Raw genomic sequence first — 12,446 nt, forward strand, 5'->3', positions numbered from 1 at the left:
TAAGTGGTGCGTAACTTTCTCCCAACTTTAGTTTTAGCAGAAATTTTATTCATATTACAAAGTAACAAAACGAACAAAATTAATCTTTGCAGTGGTTTACAACAAAATGAAAACGTTGGTTTTAAAGATTACTGAATTTCTTGTTCTAGACTAAACATATATTAAAGCGTATCATTAAAGACACGTTGCTGCATGCAGATTTCATCTGGTTAAATTCACTGACTCAAAGTTTCTTTGCAGAGAATTAAACTGTTTTGATCTCTAACTAAGTTTTACCGGATCAAAACACAGACCGTTAACTGGATACACAAATAATGTTATGGTCACGTAGCTGGAAATATAATTACACATAAAGAGATTTTGCACAAATTCAATTCAATTGTAAACTCAAGTCTAGAGTTAGACAAACCGTAGCTATGCAAACATTTTTTTCTGGCACGCGTGCGCCCGCTGAGTCTTCTGCAGCCAGAAAATAAATCATGTTAGAAAGATACACTTTGAAATGTGCAAACGCTGCCAGTCCTCCAATTAGTAAAACAAATTGGCTCGACACGTTTCCTACTGAATCGGTCACCAGTTGCTGAGTCTTTTCTCTGGAGTGGACGGCGGTCGTTCACGCTGCACGCTCACGGTGTCCCTCAACGCTCACAAGCGCGCGCCTCCTGGAAGCGGCCGACAGAGGAGAGATAATGTAGTGGGGTCTGCAGGGCTACCACAATGGGAGGAGTATGAAAGTTATCCTGAGCCCTGCCCACCAACTGCAAAACATATAAGACGCTGGAGTGAAGCAAAAAGCAGGCACTTAAACCTTAAATCTTGATGAAAAGACTGACTAAAGGCAAAAACTTCACCCTAACTCACTTCATTTGTCATTTTTTTTCATTAAGTCTTTATCATAATGACCTCACTGGTATTTGATTAACACATCTGAAATATTTTTCTCATCTGACATGGATATACAAGAGCTTTATTAATTATTTTTTATCCAAACATTCAATCACTGAACACATTTTGTTGAAAAGACTTTTTTTGTCCTTTTTTTTGAGGAACACGGGCGCAGAAAATTTGTCACAATGGCACTGGACACTGAGTTTGGTGTGAAGGGCAGCAGCATCATCAGAGAATGGAGTGGACAGGTCCAGCCTGCTCTGGTTGCTTCCTTTATTTTCCTCTTCTGTCTGGAAGCCTGTCTGTGGGTCAGGAACCTGAGGCTCAAGAGAAGACTGCCAGGACCCTTTGCCTGGCCCGTGGTGGGCAACGCCATGCAGCTGGGCCAAATGCCTCACATCACCTTTGCCAAACTAGCCAAAAAATATGGCAATGTGTACCAGATACGACTAGGTTGCAGTGACATTGTGGTTCTGAATGGAGACAGGGCGATACGTCAGGCTCTGATACAGCACAGCAGAGAGTTTGCAGGCAGACCAAACTTTGCCTCTTTCCAGATGATCTCTGGAGGCAGGAGCATGACATTTACTAATTACAGCAAACAGTGGAAAGCGCACAGGAAAATTGCCCAGTCCAGCCTTAGAGCCTTTTCCTCTGCAAACAGTCAGACCAAAAAAGCCTTTGAGCAGCATGTTACGGCTGAGGCCATGGAACTGGTGCAGGTATTTCTGCGCCACAGCACTGATGGACGGTATTTTGACCCTGCTCATGAATTTAAAGTAGCTGCTGCTAATGTGATATGCGCTCTCTGCTTTGGGAGGCGATACGGACATGATGACCTGGAATTCAGGACCCTGTTGGGAAGGGTGGACAAGTTTGGAGAGACAATAGGGGCAGGTAGCTTGGTAGATGTCATGCCCTGGCTTCAGTCCTTCCCTAACCCGGTCCGCAGTGTCTATGAAAACTTTAAAAACCTGAACGAGGAGTTTTTCGCCTATGTGAAAGATAAAGTGGTGCAGCACAGAGAGTCCTTTAACCCTGACGTGACCCGGGACATGAGTGATGCCATCATCAATGTGATTGAGCACGGGAAGGACAGCGGACTGACCAAAGAGTTTGTAGAAGCAACTGTCACAGATTTAATTGGAGCAGGTCAAGACACAGCATCAACCTTCATGCAGTGGATTGTCCTGCTCCTGGTTAAATATCCGGACATACAAGCTAAACTACATGAGCTCATAGACAAAGTGGTAGGCCAAGACAGACTGCCATCAATTGAGGACAGAAGCAGCCTGGCATACCTGGACGCCTTCATCTATGAGACAATGCGCTTCACCAGCTTTGTCCCTGTCACCATCCCGCATTCGACAACCTCAGACGTCACTATAGAAGGTCTCCACATCCCCAAAGATACGGTGGTCTTCATCAATCAGTGGTCTGTCAACCATGACCCCCTGAAATGGAAGGACCCACATATCTTTGACCCCACACGCTTCCTCGATGAAAACGGGGCTCTTGATAAAGACATGACCAACAATGTCATGATTTTTTCAATGGGTAAAAGGCGATGTATTGGTGACCAGATAGCCAAGGTGAAAGTGTTTTTATTCACGGCAGTCTTGCTGCACCAGTGTAGCTTTGAGAGCGACCCCTCTCAGCCCCTCACTCTTGACTGCTCCTATGGGCTCTCGCTGAAGCCCCTCCGATTCTGTGTCAACGCCAAGCTCAGGGGAAAGCTGCTTGGCTTAGTTTCCCCAGCATGAACATCCCAATACTGTGACTCAAGGCCAGAAAAGACTAAACACTTCCCCACCAATAACATTAAACAGTGAGTATCAGCATACGTGCACTAAATCCTATTGTTGTAAGACTTTCATATTTAATGATGATATTTAATGAATATCTTAACATGGTCTGTATTTGAATTATTGTTGGTGCAGGGCTGAGAATATGATTTCAAAGATGTAATGTTAGCTACAGGTAGAATTCAAGCTCATGGACTGTTGGGATCAGTGCAAAAGGTATTACAGTTCTGCTTCACAAAATATACTTGATCAGATTTTGTACATAATTGTAATTCTGAGTTATGTGCTTGTTTTACATTCAATATTGAGCATGTACATGTGCAGGAATTAGCTACATCCCCTAAATGTCAATTTAAACTAACATAAATGTATATGAAATGCTTGTGAATGTTATGAAGTCACTTGATGACTAATTGTTCTCAATTTTAATATGTAAAAATATATTTAACCTTTGACACATAATGCAGTTACAAAATATTTTTTTATAAGTTCATATTTCAGGTATGAAAATAAATGTAATGAAGTTTAATCTATTTCACTATCTACTGTACTCAAAGCATATGAACACATTAAACAAAGAATGTTGATGAAAAGAAAAAAAGAGAAGCTGGGAAGCGAAGAGGAACTCTTTCATCAAGGAGTATCCATCAGTGAAGAAGAGACATTGCCATGAACCATGAACACTTCTCAAACTTTATGTATCCAGGGTTCTGTTTTACTGTACAAGCACTGAGGCTACCCCAATGCCAAACACAAGTCTCATCAGTTCACACGATACAGATGTGCAGCATTTTTTTCACACATGAGGCATTATCATAACCATGTTTGTTTACAAAGTTTACAAAGTAAGATTTTCAAAGCTACATGGATTTCACTACACTTTCTTATTCAAGAATTGATGCTATAATACCCTATGGATGTGTGTCTCTTTCTGTGTCAAGGCAAGAGTGGGTCTTTGTTTGTTTTGTTTAAGCATTCATGATAGAGGATACTTTGTTATCAATGTGTTTGCTTTATATGATGGAAAATGGAAAAATAAGCTAAATCTGAAATGAATAAAATGAACTGTCAATGGTCAGTGTAAAATGTCAGTTTGTGTGTGTGGATTAAATTTTTACATCTATTCAGCAGTTTTCTACTATGTATATGTCTGACTACAATTTGAAACTAATGTCTCAGTCTCAATGCATTATTTAGCCAGCGTCAGCACTGTCAGATATGTGCCAACAATGTGACATGTGGTACCACCATTGTTTAGATGTTTGTCATTACTCATTGTTATAAAAATAGAGAACTCTGGAATACTTGACTTATCACTAAAATCCAAGCTGATGTTTTTTTAAGTTTTAACATTTTGTTGCACAAACACCCACATAAGCATATTTATAGCAAGAGTCCTCTGTTCTGAATTCTATTTTGATGCAGCCACAATCCAAACAGCTACATTATCTCAATGACCTTTCTTTAAAAGGCTATTATGCCGACATTAACACTGTATAAAATATATGTTTTATGGAGCATAATAAATGGTGCTGTTTGTGTATGTTCAGTGTTTGAATCAAAAAACCCACAGCTTTCATGGTGATATCCCAGAGCCCTTTTCCCTGGATTGTTATAAACAGCTTGGCTGTGAATAACAGACACTGAATCATGTTTAAAATGGCCATGGAAAGTCAAAAGCAAAGTGCAAAGTCCATAGGAAAGTGCAAACAGCAAAGCCATATAACCTCAGAGGAAAAAACAATCAACTTCAGTTTTTGTCCATTAATTACCCGTTATGCTACCAATGTAAACTTCCATCCATTCCATCACATTGATGAAGTGCATTATTTTTAAACATGAACTAATTGGTATGTGGAGTTGTTTATCTTTAAATAGTGTCATGGTAATCTCTATTATGTTCTTTGGCAATAAAACTGTAAATCTGTAGTTTTTGGCAACAGGGCCTATTAAGTAGCTGCTCTCCTTTTCCGTCATCCTACAAGGGACACTGCTGGAAGCAGGCCTGAGTGGGAATAGGACTAAGGTCTGCAGGCTGTGGTCAAAATGGGAGGGGAGAGATAATAAAAAACCTGAGTCGCTGACCCCTCCCACCATAGAGATACATATAAGCGAAGTGTTAAGGCTTGAATCTGCATTCTTCTAAAGTGGTCATCTGAAGCGTCTGCGTTACAGCCAACCACTCAACCTGATCGAGCTCTTCTCACTGACTTCAGTGGAGGAGGGGTGAAACAGCATGTGAGCGCTGCTTGGAGTCCTTTTTTTTTGCTATGGATATTTTGTCAATCTTATTATAATATACGACAACAACAAAAAGAATTTGAATTTAATATATTTAAGACTCTACTAAGAAGAGCCTCTTCAAATGGTTTCCAGTTTTAAGTGAAAATTGGCTTTTTCTTGGACACAGTGGATGATAGGTGAACTACAAGATAACACGATGACTCAAGTGGACACTGAGTTTGGTGTGAAGGGCAGCAGCATCATGAGAGAATGGAGTGGACAGGTCCAGCCTGCTCTGGTTGCTTCCTTTATTTTCCTTGTCTGTCTGGAAGCCTGTCTGTGGGTCAGGAACCTGAGGCTCAAGAGAAGATTGCCAGGACCCTTTGCCTGGCCCGTGGTGGGCAACGCCATGCAGCTGGGCCAAATGCCTCACATCACCTTTGCCAAACTAGCTAAAAAATATGGCAATGTGTACCAGATACGGCTAGGTTGCAGCGATATTGTGGTTCTGAATGGAGACAAGGCAATACGTCAGGCTCTGGTACAGCACAGCACAGAGTTTGCAGGCAGACCAAACTTTGTGTCTTTTCAGGCTGTCTCAGGGGGGAAAAGTATGACTTTCACCAATTACAGCAAACAGTGGAAGATGCACAGAAAGATTGCTCAATCAACAATCAGAGCATTCTCATCTGCCAACAGCCAGACAAAAAAAGTCTTTGAGCAGCAAATTGTGGCTGAAGCCACAGACCTAGTTGAGATTTTCCTTAAACTCAGTGCTCAGTGCCAGTATTTCAACCCTGCTCATGAGCTGACAGTAGCTGCAGCTAATGTGATTTGTGCCTTGTGCTTTGGAAAACGTTATGGACATGATGATGTTGAGTTTAGAGCCTTGTTACAGAGGATAGATCAGTTTGGACAGACAGTGGGGGCTGGCAGCTTGGTAGACGTAATGCCATGGCTTCAGTCTTTCCCCAATCCAGTCCGCAGTATCTTCAAGAACTTCAAAGACCTGAACCAAGAGTTCTTTGGGTTTGTCCAGAGTAAGGTGGAAGAGCACAGAGAGACCTTTGATCCAGAGGTAACAAGGGATATGAGTGATGCCATTATTGGTGTGATTGACAAGGCTGACAGTGACAACGGACTCACTAAAGGTCACACAGAAGGAACAGTGTCAGATCTGATTGGCGCAGGTCTGGATACTGTTTCCACTGCTCTTCACTGGATTCTCCTTCTCTTGGCAAAACATCCTGAACTCCAGACGAAACTCCAGAAGCTCATTGACAAGGTGGTGGGGCGAAAAAGGCTGCCATCTGTGGAGGACAGAGGTTGCTTGGCTTACCTAGACGCCTTCATCTATGAAACAATGCGATTCACAAGCTTTGTCCCCGTCACCATCCCGCATTCCACAACCTCAGACGTCACTATCGAAGGTCTCCACATCCCCAAAGACATGGTGGTCTTCATCAATCAGTGGTCTATCAATCATGACCCCCTGAAGTGGAAGGATCCACATATCTTTGACCCCTCACGCTTCCTAGACGAAAATGGCTCCCTGGACAAGGATCTCACCAACAGCGTTATGATCTTCTCAGCAGGGAAGAGAAGATGTATTGGGGATCAAATTGCCAAAGTAGAGATATTTTTGTTCTTTGCAATTCTTCTTCACCAATGTAGCTTTGAGAAAGGCCCCGATGAAGACCTGTCTCTAAACTGCTCCTATGGTTTAACACTGAAGCCTTTAGATTACAAGATCACTGCCAAACTCAGGGGAGAATTACTTAAAGACCAATGAAAAAATTTTCTCCAACAGCAATGTAATATAAGGTATGTGTTCTAAAATAAATATTTATGCCTTGTATCACAGAGGATTTTCATGTAATAAGCTTTTATTAACGTCAAAAATGCTGTGCTCAGTTTGGATCAAATGATAAGCTTTCTTATTTCTGCTGACATTTAAAATTCTAACCAAAGACAATACTGTTATTTCACTCAGTCACAAAATATGTCAATTCATGTATAAAAAGTATCCTGTAAATGCCATTAGACAGCATGTGAGTCATATCTGAACTGTTTAAGCTATTTTACTCTCAAAATTTGTGACTGCAAGAGACTGAGAAAACCCAAATATATATGTACTGGCTGTGTTACACCATGTAAGAAACAGGAAAAAAAAAATGTTATAAAAGCTTTGATGTGGTGAACAAAAACCACAGCTCATATTAAACCTTAAGTATGTATTGTTATTTATATGAGGGTATTTGGTAGAGTAACCCTAAATTGCAATATAAACCGGTGGTGATAAACAGAAGTGCTTTTTTCGCTGATGGGGAGAAATCATGTGCCAGTTGTTTGGTCTCAATTGAACAATAATTCATCCAGACACTCAATTATCCTTGTATGTAATGAAATTTTCATGTTTGAGCTTATTACAAATACAGTGTGCAAATAAATACAGTGTGCAAATAAATCATGAGTAATAACTCATGTCATATGTCTAAAAGCTACTAATTTCAATTGTTGTTTTTTTTGTTGTTGGTCTTATTTCTTCATTACACACATATATATACATATATCATTCTACAACATGATTTATAATGAAAACCACATTGTCTGAGCAATAAGCTGTATAGAATAGCTAAATAATGTTTTCATAGTGAACATGACAGTCCTGTGTAATACATGTACTCTACAGTGTGACTAAAGCCCTAAATTGACAATGAACATTATAAAATGATTTATAACTGATTCTGTGGGGTGCATCATCCAGAGCAGCCAAAGTGTTATGAATCACAGAGGCCAGAGAGGTCAAGTCCTCACAAGCAGGCTGTGACTCACTACATCAGTACAGGCAACAGTAAGCAGCCACAAGCTTTTCTCATCAATGTTTAACATGGATCACTGTGTACTTTTGACCGCAATATCGTGTTTTTTTTTATGAAACATTGAGATTCAGCACAGTCAGTGTTAACTCCCATTTACCAAAACACTGGGCTGTTTTTCATCTCTTTAACTGTCATAATAAGTACAGAAGAGACTAGAGATATAAAACATTACCATTTTGGCATAAGGAGTGAATCATGAATAATCACTTTAAAGTCTTAAAAGTGACACAAGTCCACTTTTAAGTCCTCAGCTAGTTTTGACACAATAATCACAGTTATGACACTCACTCCCCCACCCCTACACGAGGGCATTAGAATCTAATCTAGCTCTAACTGGTATCTTCTGGGTCCAGGTTGCGAGGTTAATGGCACTAAGGACTCTTCCCGGGACAAGCCGGGGCCCTGTGTGCCAGTAGCTTCCTCAATTTCTGTTTTAATAGGTAATAGAAAAAGAATAGAAACAGGAAACACCCAACCGATTTTGCAAATGTATCAAATTTAGCATTCATTCCCCATCAGCCGCAGCCTGTTAAGAAATTGGGCAGATAATACTTTTAACACACTAAATCTACCTTTATTAAACGTCAGGTCCTTGGCAGGAAAAACATTTTAAATCAATGATTTGAAGAACAATCTTGATTGTATGTTTTTAACTGAAACTGGGTTAGACCAAGATAACAGTGCAGCTGTTCATATCGAGTCAACCCCTCCCAACTTCAGTTTTACGTGTGAAGCTAGAGTCCATAAGAAAGGGGGTGGAGTTGCCATTTGATTCCATTTGATTGGAATGATTCCCTCCAATGCAGGCAGATATCTTATGGAAATTTTGTTTCTTTTGAATACGCGGCTCTTCAATTGAACTCCTCTTCTCAAACTATGTTCCTAAATATCTACAGGCCACCTAAATACTGTGCAATGTTTTTTGATGACTTTGCTGAACAGCTGCCTATAATCTGACTTGACTTTAACTGTGCAGTTATTGTTGGTGATTTTAACATCCATGCTGACAACCCCCAGGACTAAGGAACTGTGTGACATAGTCCATAAACAATAATGTACATTCACACTCTGGACTTAATCATCTCAAAGAGTGTGAACATTTCTAAGGTTGTGGTGACTGATGTTGCTCTCTCTGATCATTCCTGTGTTTTCTTTGACAGTGCTATCTCTGTTCACACAAATGTTCAAACAGACGTAATCACAAAACAGTATATTACTGAAAACACCAGTCAAATATTTATTCAGGCCTTCTCTTCCACACCCACCCTCTCTTGGGTCTCAGAAAATGAGCATGTAGATAATTTAAATTCTAAAATCACAAATGTTATTGATGCCATTGCACCCACTAAGGTGAAGGTTGTCTCTGGCAAGAAAAGATCTCAATGGAGAAATGCCACGCTGGTAAGAATAAAAAAAAAAGAGAGTGTCGAAAAGCTGAACACAGGTAGCGAAAAATAAATCTCTAGGTTCATTATGACATCTATAAAAAGAGACTTTGCATTTATAATTTGAAACTGAGAAATGCAACGCCAAAATCAATAATAATGCACAAGCCTTGTTTGCTACCGTCGACGGCCTAACAAACCCTCCTGTGTCAGTAGCCTCTAAACTTCTATCCACCAGGTCCTGCAATGAATTTGCCTCCTTCTTCACTGACAAAACCCAGAAGATTAGACAAGCAGGTACAGGCTATGTGTTGTCTCTGTGTCCACTTAAAATCAATTCAAATACCATGACACAATTTTATCCGATTAACCAGAAAAACTTGGAGGACATTATACAACATCTGACATCCTCCTCCTGCTACGTTGATATTCTGCCATCAAGCTTTTTCAAAAATGTTTCAAATTGCTTGGCCTCAGATCTTCTACAAATTGTCAACACGTTTGTTCCCACAGGCCCTGAAAACTGCTGTCATCAAGCCACTCTTAAATCAGAACAATCTAGACACCTCACTAATGAACAATTGTAGGCCCATATCAAACCTTCCATTTTTGAGAAAATCATTGAAAAAGCTGTTTTTCAACAGCTGAACAACTTCTTGGCAATAAACAACTGTTTTAATGTCTTCCACCCAGGATTTTGACAACATCACAGCACTGAGACTGCTTTTGTTAAAGTCTTCAATGACATCCACTTAAGCGGCAGAGTTTCAGTCGTAGTATTACTGGATCTCAGTGCTGCATTCGACATGGTCGACCTCAACACATTACTAGACCGACTGGAAAACTTGGTGTGACTTTCTGGCACAGTACTAAACTGGATTGAATCCTACTTAAAGCTGGAGTGCGGGACTTTTGTCACTCCCTTCTGGCAGTGAGAGTAATTACAAAAACACTGTCAGCAGACAGCACATGCTTACGTCATAGGCTCCACCATAGCCTACTCTGTTGCTAAAGTTAGCCAGTTTGACCTGAAAGCGCGGGAATGTTAAACCAGACACCAGATTAGAATCTCCAGTATACTGTGAAATACAGAGAGATTTACTTGACAGTGATAGGCTTAATCAGCATTGTGTGAACTCATGTGGCAAGAGCTTGAATGTAACGGATGTTCATTTACACGTAAAAGTTCTGCATGGCAGGTTTAAAGGACAGGGACTACTTTGTGTCTATAAGTAATTACACATCTGAGTGGATAAAAATGACATGCGGAGTTCCCCAAGGCGTCATTTTGGGGCCTCTTCTGTTCAACATCTACATGCTCCCACTGGCTCAGATTATGGAAAACAACAAATTATGTTACCATAATTATGCAGACGCCACACAAATTTACATAACCGTATCACCAGGGGACTCTGGTCCAACACACACACCAAGTAAGTGCATTGAATAAATCAACAACTGGATGTGCTAGAATTTTCTTCAATTAAACAAAGACAAGACTGAAGTAACTGTTTTTGGAGCCAAGGGAGAGCGATTAAAAGTCAGTGCTCAGCTTCAATCAATAATGTTAAAAACCACAAACCAAGCCAGAAATCTTGGTGTAGTCAAGGACTCAGACCTGAATTTCAACAGCCACATTAAGGCAATTACAAAGTCAGCTTACGATCACTTTAGGAATATATCAAGAATTAAAGGACTTATGTCTCAACAGGATTTGGAAAAAATGGTCCATGCATTTATCTTCAGTAGACTCGACTACTGTAACGGTGTCTTCACAGGTTTCCCTAAAACATCGATCAGACAGCTGCAGCTGATTCAGAACACTGCTGCTCGAGTCCTCGCTAAGACCAAGAAAGTGAATCATATCACTCTAGTTCTCAGATCTGGCTTCCTGTCTGTCAAAGAATTTATTTCAAAATACTGCTGTTCGTTTATAAAGCATTGAATGGTTTAGGGCCAAAATACTTTTCTGATCTGCTGCTACATTATGAACGATCCAGACCTCTCAGGTCGTCTGGGACAGGTCTGCTTTCTGTTCCCAGAGTGAAAACTAAACATGGAGAAGCAGCGTTCGGTTTTTATGCTCCACATATCTGGAACGAACTCCCAGAAAACTGCAGGTCTGCTGCAACTCTCAGTTCTTTTAAATCAAGGCTGAAGACTTTCCTGTGTGCCGCTGCCTTTGATTAAATCAAACTGAGGCTTTTGATTCATTTTTTATACTGCACTGTAATTTTTATTCTTGTATTTTATGTATGTTTTTTAACATCTTATTCTATTTTAGCTTATTTGTATTTTCTATTCTCTTCACTCTACTTTAATAATTTAAAAAAGACAAAAAACTTAAAAGATAAATAACTATTTTTAATTGTATTTAAATGTCCTTTTATAATGTGTTTCTTTTGCACTTTGTCTTAATGCTTTTAATGTTTTATGTAAATCACTTTGAATTGCCTTGTTGTTGAAATGTGCTATACAAATAAACTTGCCTTGCCTTATGCCAATAAGCAATATTTGTCAGCCCATGTGTTTGTCACATCCCTTGATTGGTTTCATTCTGTAACCCACGTTGTTACTTTTTTTTGTTGCGGTTTGGGTTTGGCATACAGTACCAGTCAAAACCTTTCCATTCACTTGAATGAGAAAGTGAGTCCAAACTTCTGACTGGTACTGTATGTGTTGGAGCTCTGGTAGAAGTGGTGGAAAGTAATTTTTAAAAGTACATTTACTTGAACAATGTACTTAAGTTAAACAGAGATAAAAATAAAGGCACGTAACTTGTACAAGGAAGGTATTGTATTTTTTCACTACACTCCATTTATCTGACAACCATGGGTACTTTTCAGATTCAAATTTTATATATAAAAAACATATGATAACCTTATCAAATTCAAAAAATTGTTAAATTGTTAAATTGCTCTTTGTCACATTTCAATTGTTTTTGAGTTGTTAGTTCCACCAAAGAGAGATTTACCCTCTAAACTTCTGAAAGACTTTAATTTAAATAACTGTTTGAGGCCCAAAAAGGTTTAATTATTCAATATTTCATTTTTCTACACTCTAGATTCTGCACATTATTCAATGTGCAGAATCTTATTTTTACTTTTGATACTTTAAGAACACCACACCCTCCTAACTGTCTCATGTTTGAACTCTTACATACCGAGGCAATGATTACCAGACACTTTTGGTTATCAAATACTGCTTAATGGCATACAACCTGACATGACCCACCTGTGGTTGTAACAGTGTCTGCAATGGTA

The 12,446-nt window shown here is 39.6% G+C and overlaps 2 pseudogenes; both read left to right on the forward strand.

The window, feature by feature from the left end:
* The first annotated feature begins 780 nt into the window (after positions 1 to 780).
* On the forward strand, positions 781 to 3,784 carry LOC137199318 (cytochrome P450 1B1 pseudogene; annotated as a pseudogene).
* Positions 3,785 to 4,838: 1,054 nt separating this feature from the next.
* On the forward strand, positions 4,839 to 7,418 carry LOC137199316 (cytochrome P450 1B1 pseudogene; annotated as a pseudogene).
* Positions 7,419 to 12,446: the final 5,028 nt, after the last annotated feature.

Source organism: Thunnus thynnus, chromosome 16 (assembly GCF_963924715.1).
Source record: "Thunnus thynnus chromosome 16, fThuThy2.1, whole genome shotgun sequence".
Taxonomy (NCBI): Eukaryota; Metazoa; Chordata; class Actinopteri; order Scombriformes; family Scombridae; genus Thunnus; species Thunnus thynnus.